The 12,470-nt window shown below is 41.2% G+C and overlaps 1 long non-coding RNA gene across 2 annotated transcripts in view; it reads left to right on the forward strand.

The window, feature by feature from the left end:
* The window catches only part of LOC102133084 (uncharacterized), a 53,035-nt gene that overhangs the window by 17,902 nt on the left and 22,663 nt on the right, over positions 1–12,470 (forward strand). The window contains exon 2 of one of the 2 annotated variants that reach the window (XR_012415481.1): positions 7,675–11,153. The exons of the other annotated variant lie outside the window; for it this stretch is intronic. This is a non-coding gene — a long non-coding RNA (uncharacterized lncRNA). Of the gene's footprint in view, positions 1–7,674; positions 11,154–12,470 lie in introns of those variants that run through there. 2 annotated transcript variants of the gene reach the window in all.

Here is a 12,470-nt window from a genome sequence, read left to right on the forward strand (position 1 = left end):
CTTATGCTAAGAAGGTTCATGTTTAGTGAATTTAAGAGAATATCCTATCAGCTGTCTGTCTATCTATCTATCTATCTATCTATCTATCTATCTATCTATCTATCTATCTTATATACACACACACATATGATACCATACAAGTGTGTAAAATGCTAAGCCACCACACACACACGCGCATACACACACACACATATATAAAATACCCTGCAACTGTGTAAAATGTTAAGGCACTTACTTGCTTTATCTCTTTTATAGCCTCACAACACTTCTATAGTCAACTTTTTGCTGCTGGGGTAGCTGAGGCTCAGTGAGGTTAAGAGCCCTGACCAAGCCCAGCCAGCTAGGAAGAGGCCAAGTCTGGATGAAACAGGGCTAGGCCTTCTGGCTCCTGCCAGCTCTGGTCCCAGACTGAACTCTATATTATCTATATATTACACACACACACACACACACATATATTAAAATACCCTACAAGTATGTATAAATAGGGTGTGTCTTAGGGTGTGTGTGTGTGTGTGTATGTGTGTGTGTATATATATATATATATTCATTCAAATAACAAACAAAGCCCATGGCTATTCTGATATTAGCCATGTAGAGCCAGGAAAAGCAACTGGAAACAAGTGAGCCATATCAGGCCAATTATATCTGTATCCTATCACTTCTCATATTAAAACCTATGGCATCAAGTATTACCTCTTATCTGAAGAACCTTTCAGCTGTGTGATCCAGGCAGGCTCCTACTTCATTTATTTGTCATATAGTTTAATTCTAGCAACTACTTATGACACAGTTAGTTGTATTATCCCCATCTTACGGATGTGGACACTGAAGCACAGAAAACTCACATGCCCACAGTCATACACAGCTAGTCAGTGGCAGAGACAAGGTTTGAATCAAAACCGTCTGACCACAGAGTTTCTGCTCATAAAATCCATATCACAGGCCAGGCACAGTGGCTCACACCTGTAATCTCAGCACTTTCAGAGGCTGAGCCGGGTAGAACACCTGAAGTCAGGAGTTCGAGACCAGCCTGGCAAAGATGACAAAACCCCATATCTATTAAAAATACAAAAATTAGTCAAGTGTAGTGGCGTGCATCTGTAGTCACAGCTATTCTGGAGTCTGAGGCATGAGAATCGGTTGAACCTAGGAGGCAGTGAGCTGACATCATGACACTGCACTTCAACCTGGGTGACAGAGTCTCTGTCTCAAAAAAAAAAAATCCATACCACAAAGTTTTACATTTCAATCAAGTCCATGGGAAAGCTATATGCAAAGACATTTATTTCAAAATTACGTTCTTTTGGTGGGGATTAGGTGGATCGAAAGGCAAGGAATGTGAAGATAGTTGTATTCCCTCTCCCACCCCACATTGCCTCAACTCTTCATTCCATAACTTTGTCTTCAAAATTTTCACTGCTTTAAAATATTCAAATGCCTTTTCTGTCTCAGGTGTAATGCCACATGCATAGGTTTTCACAAATGTTCAGAAGGCTGCCTGAATTATTACCTGTTTTGCTGCCTGTTTGGGGTCTTTTTCTCCTCTGTGAGAAGGATTTTTGCCTGCTCCTCACAGGTATGCTACTGCTCATACCGGCCTTGCTGGGAGAGGATCCTTGATGACTGGGACCTACATGGATGCCAGGATGCTAAGGAGTCAACGCCTTGTTCCCTTGGTAGCTGGCTCAGGCTGGTTCTAACAGAGCCTATTGATGCAAACCAGAATTTTGAAGCTTGGTTCACAAAGTTGAGAAAACCCCAACTTTCTTTGTTTTGGTCAGTAGAGTACTGGAAGCCACCTGAAAGTATACGTTCAGCGAAACTGAACGGAAAATTCCAAACAAAGTAAACTGGTGACTCAGATTCAAATTTGGTGGCTGGATGCAAACAAAAGTTAGCTCTCCATGAGGCTAAGCATCTAATATTCCTGAGGCCACAGTGAAGCAGAAATCATTGTACCTAGTTAATTATTATTTTGTTGACTCAAAGCAACAGAGTGAGAGACAGCATTCAAATCTTCAGCTTGTAAAAATAAGCCATTCAAGTGTGTGTTACTCATCTGGCCATTTAAGTGTGTGACCATCTGGAGATGGTCAGCCTGTCCTAGGGGAATATTCAAAGACAAGATCAGCTGTGTCTACCTGGTTATGCCCCAGGCCTATTCCAGATTTAGACCTTCCTGGTTTGGGAAGTGGGTCATGGGAAATTTGGAGGAGATGGAAATGTGGGTGGAGCCATGAGTCCGAACGTACAGCATGGAGAATGCAGGAATCGAGTGGGTGAAAAACAATAATTCTACACAAATGGAAACTTTCTGATTTGTGCATTTATTTAACCTCCACTTATTAAGCAGGCAAGATGTGGCCAGCATGGTACCAGGCACTTGTGGATACAAAGATTGATAAGTCACAGTCCCTGGCCTCCAGGAGTTTTTAGATCAGTGAGGGAGAGGCAAGAAAGCTGATATGATTTAATATAATACACCCTGGTAATTAGTACAAAGAGCTTTGGAAGTTTGAAAGAGTGGTCTGTCCTGCCATGAATAACTGCCTAGGAAAGACTTCACAGTGCAGATGATTTTGACTTGGATCTCAGAAGATGGGTGAAGTAGGAGCAGAGCAAGGATGAGATAAGAGACAGATGGCAATCCCACTGGAGGGAAGCACAAAGCAAAGGTGGAGGATATCAGACCACGTTCTTTTTTGTTTTGTTTTGTTTTGTTTTTTGTTTTTTGTTTTCTGTTTTGAGATGGAGTTTCACTCTTTGTTGCCCAGGCTGGAGTGCAGTGGCGCGATCTTGGCTCACTGCAACCTCCGCCTCCCGGGTTCAAGCAATTCTCCTGTTTCAGCCTCCTACGTAGCTGGAATTATAGGCGCCTGCCACCACGCCCAGCTAATTTTTGTATTTTTCGTAGAGACGGGATTTCACCATGTTGGCCAGCCTGGTCTTGACTCCTGACCTCAGGTGATCCACCAGCCTCGGTCTCCCAAAGTACTGGGATAACAGGAGTGAGCCACCATGCCCAGCCCAGACCATGTTCTTATTTCTCTTGGGGGGGACAATAAAAGATGTTGGCATTTGTGCAAATAAGCTATAGGTTTCTCACATTGTTCTTTATAGGTTCCCTCCCACCCCCGCCACCACCACAGTTTCTCATTCTGTTGCTCAGGATGGAGTGCAGTGGCATGATCATAGCTCACTGTAGTCTGGAACCCCTGGGCTCAAGAGATCCCTGGACTGCCTTAGCTTCCCCAGTAGATGGGACTACAGGCACGCACCATCATGCCTGGCTAATTTAATTTTGTTGTTGTTGTTGTTAGAGACCAGGTCTTACTATGTCGCCCAGACTGGTCTTGAACTCCTGGCCTCAAGTGATCCTCCCACCTAGGCCTCCCCAAGTGTTGGGATTACAGGCGTGAGAGCCATCCTGTCAGTTCTGTCACATAGTTCTTCATTAGGGTGTGTCTTATCTCTGTCAAATTTTATGGGGAATAAAGACAGGAGTAGATTTGAAATGGTTTCCAAGAAGATAGAGTTTCTTTTTGTCAAATTTTAGATTTCCATTTAGAGTGAGTAAATTCATCTCTTTGTGTCCTGGACATTTACCTGAAGGCTTAAGGCAGAGAGAAGGACACACAAAAGTAGACGAGGTTGTGAAAATATCAGAGGAGATTAGTACATGGAGAACTACGGCCAAAAAAAAAAAAAAAAAAAAAAAAAAATCCTGCCAGAATGTATTCCTAACTTTGCACAAATGCCAGAAGTATTGGTACCTTTGGCTTCCTCCTCAGTGCTTGTGCCTATCAGAACAGATGAAACATGCTGTTTTGGTTAGTTCCCTATGTGTCTCTCTGTCCCTCCGGGCTGGAAGCTCCTTGGAGGCTGGGTGTATGGCTGATTCACTCATGTTCCCAGCCCCTGGAATAGGGCTAGTCACATAAGAGCTCCATACATTGTGAATGAATTCATGATGCAAGTTTAAGAATATTGTTTTTTAATTTGTGTTAATGATAGCTGGAGCATCTGAATATCTTTTTATGTTTGCATTTGGGGTTTTTAATTGGGATTGCATAAAGTAGCCATTGTCCAACTGGCTATTATTTATGGCGGGACCAGGTTGGCAGAACTGAAGGGCCTGAATGCAGATGTTAAACTGTGTACTCTCCATTGACCTTGAACAGTCACCTCCAAGAAACTCAAGAGCACCCAATGTGAAAATCACTGGCCAAGAGGCTTTAAATCAATACCATCACATTTGTTGCTTTAGTCACTTCTCAGAGGGATAGTAAAGTCTCAATCATGCTCTTTATATTGGTGGTTCTACCATTCAGAGCCATGATAGAATCTTACAGGACTGAAACGCAACATAATCTTTATGTGTATGTTTTCTCGTAGTTGTTATTTGTCATTTTATGTATAGTCTGAGCATTAGTCAAGATGTTTTCTTAGTTGGACTAAAGAGTGGGTTAAGAAGACAGTATCTGGCTGGGCAAGGTGGCTCATGCCTGTAATCCCAACACTTTGGGAGGCCAAGGTGGGAGGATTGCTTGAGCCCGGGAGTTGAAGATCAGCCTGGGCAACATGATGAAATGCCACCTCTACAAAAAATACAAAAATTAGCATGGTGGCATACATGTGTAGTCCCAGATACTCGGGTGGCTGAGGTGAGAGAATCACCTGAGCCTGGGGAGTTGTGGGGAGTTGCAGGCTGCAGTGACATATGATTTCACCACTGCACTCTTTCTTTGCCCCATGGCTTCCATATAAAGTTTAGAAAAATTAGGGAATGGCAATGACTTGGGTTCTCCTTTTTTTTTTGAGATGGAGTCACCAGGCTGTAGTGCAGTGGTGTGATCTCAGCTCACTGCAACCTCTGCCTCCCGGGTTCCAGTGATTCTCTTGCCTCAGCCTCCCGAGTAGCTGGGACTACAGGCACGCATCACCATGCCCAGCTAATTTTTGTATTTTTAGTACAGACGGGGTTTCACCATGTTGGCCAGGATGGTCTTTATCTCTTGACCTTGTGATCCTCCTTCCTCAGCCTCCCAAAGTGCTGGGATTATAGGCGTGAGCCAGTGTGCCCTGCCAACCTGGGTTCTTAATAGTTAGGATCTTATGGTTACCGTCCCAGGGAAAGGTCAAGATCTACGTAGGTAGAGGAATTCACCCAAGAAGTTCTGATTCTCTTCTTTTCACCATGGCTCTGCCTTAGTTAACATTTTCCAAGGTAGCCACCAATTAGATCTTGGAAACAAGTGTGAAGAAAAGCATTACATGAGATCAAAACACGATCAGCTCCCTCTGAATTCTACCTTATGTTTTAGACACTCTATTGGCTCCCTGGCTTGGAGTAATTTCAAATTCCCACTGGCTCAGTGGCAAGACATCTTCTCATTCTTCTTTTCTAAATATATTCTTCATTAAAAAAAAATTCTCCTCACCACTTTGTCTCTCTTGTGATTTCTCTTTTAAAAATTCAAATTGCAGAGGACTTCACAAGTGAAATAGAATACATTTTTGAGCATTATGTTTACTGCTGTTCATAGCTCTAGGGAGCAGTAAACATTTTCAGTAAAGAAATTTATAACTTTTGTTTGCTTTGAGTTGAAAAGACCATGTTAGCCTTGCTAATCATTTCAGAGATACTGGCTTGTGTCTTTGTATCCAGACAGCTGAGGTACTGTACAAATATCATCCAATTACCAACAGATGACTCAAAGACAGGCCAAATTTTGAGGGTTATGGGACTCCAGTGACAAGGACAGAATCAAACTCTCTTATTATCAATACTAAAATATGACTCCTGAAAGCCTGTTGTAAGAGATTGAGATGAGATTGAATGACAAAAATGCCAAATATGAGAAATCTAGCTTTCAGTCAATTGGCAATCCTCCTGCACTAAGTTGCAAGTCTATGAAAAATAGATTACCTGGGTACCATGGCATTCTCCTGTAGTCCCAGTTACTCAGGAGGCTGAGGTGGGAGGATCATTTGAACTCATTAGTTCAAGTCCAGCCTCGGCAACATAGTGAGACCCCATGTCTAAAATTTCTTTAAAAAAATGACTAACTTTTCTTTCTCTCTCTCTTTCTTTTTTTCTTTCTTTCTTTCTTTCTTTCTTTCTTTCTTTCTTTCTTTCTTTCTTTCTTTCTTTCTTTCTTTCTTTCTTTCTTTCTTTCTTTCTTTCCTTCCTTCCTTCCTTCCTTCCTTCCTTCTTTCCCTCCTCTTTTTTTCTTTTCTTTTTTTTCTTTTTTTTTTTTTAACACAGGGTCTAGCTCCATTGCCCAGACTGGAATGCAGTGGCATAATTATAGCTCACTGCACCCTTGACCTCCTGGGACCAAGTGATCCCCCCAGCTCAGCCTCTCGAGTAGCTGTAACTATAGGTACTTGTCACCAGACCCAGTTAATTTTTTATTTTTTGTTGAGATGGGGTCTCACTATGTTGTCCAGTTTGGTCTCAAACTTCATGCTCAGTCCTCCTGCCTTGGCCTCCCAAAATGTTGGGATTACAGGCATAAGCCACTGTGCCTGGCTGACAACTTCACTTTCATGATTCTAATATGAAACCAATATAGTACCCTTTGCCACTTTGGAGAATTATGTTCATGCACAGATGCCTATATCTAGGAATCTAAATAATTATTACAACAAACACATCAATTTAATACTCTCAATGCAAACATTCCTAAGAAATAATAAGGACAGAAGTTCTATTACTTCATTATGGAATAGTTACAAATAACATCCTTCAACCCATAGCCGTATTTATTGGATACAAAAGCAAAAAGGGAGGAAAATGAAACATTCATTAACCATTGGAATAAAAACTATAAATATCTAAATGTTTGCGAGTTTGTGCCTGAATAATGGAACACAGTTCCTACTTTACAACCATAGAACCTGGCCTTGTGCACACAAATTCAATCCATTTTTCATCAAGGAACAAAACAATGGAAGAGCTGGTACTATTCTATCATTTGCTGAGAAAGACAAAGCTGAGAACAAAGAGTTAATATTTACCTGTCCAGAAAACCAGCATTTTAGGACAGTGAGCTATTATCTTGGCATAAATCTAAAACTGCAAAAAAAATTACAGAAGTAGAGTGAATTATAGACCTGAGGTTTTCTTGGATTTACCTGGTTTTGAGGGAGAGGGACTATAAAAGGTGAAGTATATCCTGGAGTTGGACTGTCTAGAGAAGAATTTTGTGTGAGTGGGCAATTGTGTAAAAACTAAAATTACACATTTATAAATTCAAAAGATATAAATTATTTTCATTTAAAACACAGGATGCTAGGAAATTTCCTTTTGTATGACGTATGGCTGCTTGAACTGTCTACTTGCACAAGATGGCCTTTAATAATCTTCCATGGTAGTCAATGAAAAAATTCTTCCTATGTTGCCAATATACTGAGCATAAATTACTGGGAACCTTATATGGAATAAATTATGTTCTTAAGCCTTCTCAGATGTGAAGCCAATAGAGATTTTAAAGCAGAAAACGAAATGCAAAATGTAGCTCGAAGGGGCATTGGTGTGCATTTGGAACCCTCTCTGGAGCTGTTTCCTCTCCACCCCTGTGAGAGGATTACAGGGCCGCATTCCAACCTGAGGCTTTCTTAGCCACATGTGGCTCTTCAAAAACCTGCATGCGGTTTTCTTCTTAGATTTAAATACGGCGACAAGGAATACTGCAATGTTGATGTGGCGGTGAGCCCAAGAAAAAAACTGAAGAACTCTGCTTGAGTCACAGACAGGACAAATAGGGAAAGTATCACTGACCCCAGATGTGCTGTTACCTGACTTGGGAGCCGTTGTTGAGAACCCGGCACCACCATACCCTTTTGTACAACCATTGTAAGTGCAATTCATGGGTACTCATAAACGCGAGGTAAGTTTAATTGATTTGTGGCTTTCCACATTGCTGACGATGAAGTGGTTCTTTGGCTGTTGAAAGGTGAGAGGGACTTGATTTCAATACAGAGATGAGATGCTGCATTCTCTAAACTGACAGATGGAAATTCTGCTTCCGAATTCATTATTTGATGTGAAGGACAATGATGAAAATTTGAATCTGTGAAACAGTTCAGCAGGTCAAAATATAGTCAGACCACTAAAAGTTAAATGAATTTGGATGTTAAAATTCATTGGGAAATACATTTATATGGCAGTTTCTAGGTTCCCTGATAATCATTTTGATGGCCTTTTCTGTATCATCTTAAGTTTCCTCCTCTCTCTCTGCACTACTAAGATATGCAACTTTGCTGGAATTTTGTGTCTACGCAATACCTTGACATAGGAATGGAAAATAACATCCTTTATCAAAAGATAACAAAGATCTCCATGAGAGATGGAAGCTTTCTTGGTCTTCTGTGGAGAGTGTGAGAAAGTAGAGGAAGATCAACCCCACCCCTGATCCATGTCTAATTATCTCCTTTCTCATCCTAAGTATACAGCCATATATTGTCTATTAATGGAAAATTAGGTTACAATTATAATTGGTTAAGATATTAAAAGTATATGAATAAAATTCAACAGTTTCCCCTTCTAATCAACCTCCCCTCCATAGTTTTTTTTTTATAATTAATTTTTGGAAACAGAGTCTCACTGTGTCACCCAGGTTGGAGTGCAGTGGTGCAATCATAGCTCACTTCAACCTGGAAGTCCTGGGCTCAAGAGATCCTCCCAAGTAGCTAGGACTACAGGCATATGCCACTGTGCCTGACTAATTTTTTTTTTGTTTATTTTTTTATTATACTTTAAGTTCTAGGGCACATGTGCACAATGTGCAAGTTTGTTACATATGTATACATGTGCCATGTTGGTGTGCTGCATCCATTAACTCATCATTTACATTAGGTATATCTCCTAATGCTGTCCATCCCCACTTCCCCCACCCCATGACAGGCCCCAGTGTGTAATGTTCCCCATTCTGTGTCCAAGTGTTCTCATTGTTCAATTCTCACTTATGAGTGAGAACATGCAGTGTTTGGTTTTCTGTCCTTGCAATAGTTTGCTCAGAATGATGGTTTCCAGCTTCATCCATGTCCCTACAAAGGACATGAACTCATCCTTTTTTATGGCTGCATAGTATTCCATGGTGTGTATGTGCCACATTTTCTTAATCCAGTCTATCATTGATGGCCATTTGGGTTGGTTCCAAGTCTTTGCTATTGTGAATAGTGCTGCAATAAACATATGTGTGCATGTGTCTTTATAGCAGCATGATTTATAATCCTTTGGGCGTATACTCAGTAATGGGATGGCTGGGTCAAATGGTTTTTCTAGTTCCAGATCCTTGAGGAATTGCCACACTGTCTTCCACAATGGTCGAACTAGCTTACAGTCCCACCAAGAGTGTAAAAGTGTTCCTATTTCTCCATATCCTCTCCAGTACCTGCTATTTCGTGACTTTTTAATGATTGCCATTCTAACTGGTGTGAGATGGTATCTCATTGTGGTTTTGATTTGCATTTCTCTGATGGTCAGTGATGATGAGCATTTTTTCATGTGTCTGTTGGCTGCATAAATGTCTTCTTTTGAGAAATGTCTGTTCATATCCTTCGCCCACTTTTTAATGGGATTGTTTGATTTTTTTCTTGTAAATTTGTTTCAGTTCTTCGTAGATTCTGGATATTAGCCCTTTGTCAGATGGGTAGGTTGTAAACATTTTCTCCCATTCGGAGGTTGCCTGTTCACTCTGATGGTAGTTTCTTTTGCTGTGCAGAAGCTCTTTAGTTTAATTAGCTCCCATGTGTCAGTTTTGGCTTTTGTTGCTATTGCTTTTGGTGTTTTAGTCATAAAGTCCTTGCCCATGCCTATGTCCTGAATGGTATTGCCTAGGTTTTCTTCTAGGGTTTTTATGGTTTTAGGTCTAACATTTAAGTCTTTAATCCATCTTGAATTAATTTTTGTATAAGGTGTAAGGAAGGGATCCAGTTTCAGTTTTCTACATATGGCTAGCCAGTTTTTCCAGCACCATTTATTAAATAGGGAATCCTTTCCCCATTTCTTGTTTCTCTCAGGTTTGTCAAAGATCAGATGGTTGTAGATGTGTGGTATTATTTCTGAGGGCTCTGTTCTGTTCCAATGGTCTGTATCTCTGTTTTGGTACCAGTACCATGCTGTTTTGGTTACTGTAGCCTTGCAGTATAGTTTGAAGTCAGGTAGTGTGATGCCTCCAGCTTTGTTCTTTTGGCTTAGGAGTGTCTTGGCAATGCAGTGTGCCCAACTAATTTTTACTGTTTTTTTTTTTTTTTTTTTTTTTCTGAGATGAGTTTCGCTCTTGTTGCCCATGATGCAGTGTAATGGTGCAATCTCAGCTCACTGCAACCTCTGCCTCTTGGGTTCAAGCAATTCTCCTGTCTCAGCCTCCTGAGTAGCTGCAATTACAGGCATGCTGCACCATGCCCGGCTAATTTTGTATTTTTAATAGAGATGGTGTTTTTCCATGTTGGTCAAGCTGTTCTTGAACTCCTGGCCTCAGGTGATCCACCCACCTAAGCCTCCCCAGGTGCTGGATTACAGTCGTGAGCCACTGCGCCTAGCCATTTTTAAATTTTTAAGAGATGAGGTCTTACTACGTTGCCCAAATTGGTCTCAAACAGTTAGCATCAAGCAATCCTCCTGCCTAGGCCTCCCAAAGTACTGGGATTATAGGCATGAGTCACTGGGCCAGGCTTCCTCTTGGTAGTTTTAAAATTGTATCCAGTAATTCCCTGATTCTCCCGACTTCAAGAGGTGGGGCCTGAGTCCCAGAAGTGACATTGTACAACTTTGGAGGCTGAGTAATAAAAAGCTGGGTAATAAAACATCCATTCTGGCTCTGGTGTGGGTGCATGCTCTTTCTCTTTCTTCCTCTCTTGGATCCTTGGCTCTGGGAAGCCTTACAGAAAGGCCCACATGGTGAGAAACTGAAGTCTCTGCCAATCACCACAAGGAACAGAGGCCTGCCAACTGTGAGAGTGAGCTTGGAACCAGGTCCTTCTACCACAGTCAACTCTTGAGATGACCTCAGCTTCACCTGGCAGCTTGACTGCAACTTCCGGAGAGACCCTGAACTGAAACCACCCAGCTACGAGATTCTCAGATTTCTGACCCTCAGAAACTGGGAGAAAATAAATGTTTGTTGTTTTAACTTGCCAAACTTGTGGTTAATTTTTTACATAGCAATAGACAACTAGTACACCCCTATGAGTGAAATTAGTACAGTGTCTGGTATTGACTAGAAAAGGCACTTAATAAATATTTGTGGAAGGCATGAATTAAAATGAATAAATAAAAAGTTTAATGTATGTCCTTCTACACCTTTCTCATTTGTATAGCCTCTTTGAAAGTAGCTTAACAGAAGAGTGTTTCTGAGAGAGGATCTCTTTAATTATTAAACATTCAATCATTCAACAAATATTTAGTACTGCTATTATTTGTCAATGAGCCACTTTCTTCAACTATGAAATACTTGTGAGCCCAGTTAAGTATCTGCCAAGCTTTCATAAAAATACATTTATTGAATCTCTCCCTGAAAGACTCTCTGCTATAGAGGTTAAAACCCAGTTGTCAGGTGAGTTAGACACAGATGACCAAGAGAGGTGAAGGGTTAGTGAAAGGAGAGAAGTTATTTTAATACTGACATACTTAAAGTAATCATGGGTGAGAATGAGATCCATCACTGAACTAATAAGGAATAATAAGGATGGGTGTAAATAATGCAAGGCATTCAACAGTTACTTGGAACAATTTGGGGAAAATGTAGCTCACTCATAGTCTCTGCAGTGTGAAGTGTGGCCAAAGTTAGTTTGGGGGTCAGATCTGGGTTAGAATTCTACCGCTGCCATTACAAACTATGAGAATTTGTAGAACTCATTGAATCCTTTTGACCTTATTTTCTTCATCTATAAATTGATCAGGTAAACACTATGATTTAGAGTTTTTTGGGTTTTTTTGAGACACGGTCTTTTTCCGTCCCACCCAGGCTGGAGTGCAGTGGTGCGATCACGACTCACTGCAGCCTTGAGACTTCCTGGGCTCAAGTGATCCCCCCTGCCTCAGTCTCCTGAGTAAGTAGGACTAGAGGCACACCCACCATGACTGACTAGTTGTAGAGATTTTAAATTACACAAAGCATGCAAAAGATTTAGCTTGTTGCCTGGCATATAGTAGGTACTTGAAAAATTGTTAGCTCAAAAAAAAAGAAAAAAAGTCTGGGCGCGGTGGCTCACGACTCTAATCTCAGCACTTTGGGAGGCCGAGGTGGGAGCACTGCTTGAGTTCAGGACTTTGAGAGCAGCCTGAGACACATGTCAAAATCCTGTCTTTACAAAAAACACAAAAAACTAGCCAGGCATGGTTGCACATGCCTGTAGTCCCAGCTACTCAGGGGCTGGGGTGGGAGAATTTCTTGAGCCTGGAAGGTCAAGACTGCAGTGAGCTGTGATCCTGCCACTGCACTCCAGTCTGGGTAACA

The sequence above is a fragment of the Macaca fascicularis genome, chromosome 7, assembly GCF_037993035.2.
Source record: "Macaca fascicularis isolate 582-1 chromosome 7, T2T-MFA8v1.1".
NCBI lineage: Eukaryota > Metazoa > Chordata > Mammalia > Primates > Cercopithecidae > Macaca > Macaca fascicularis.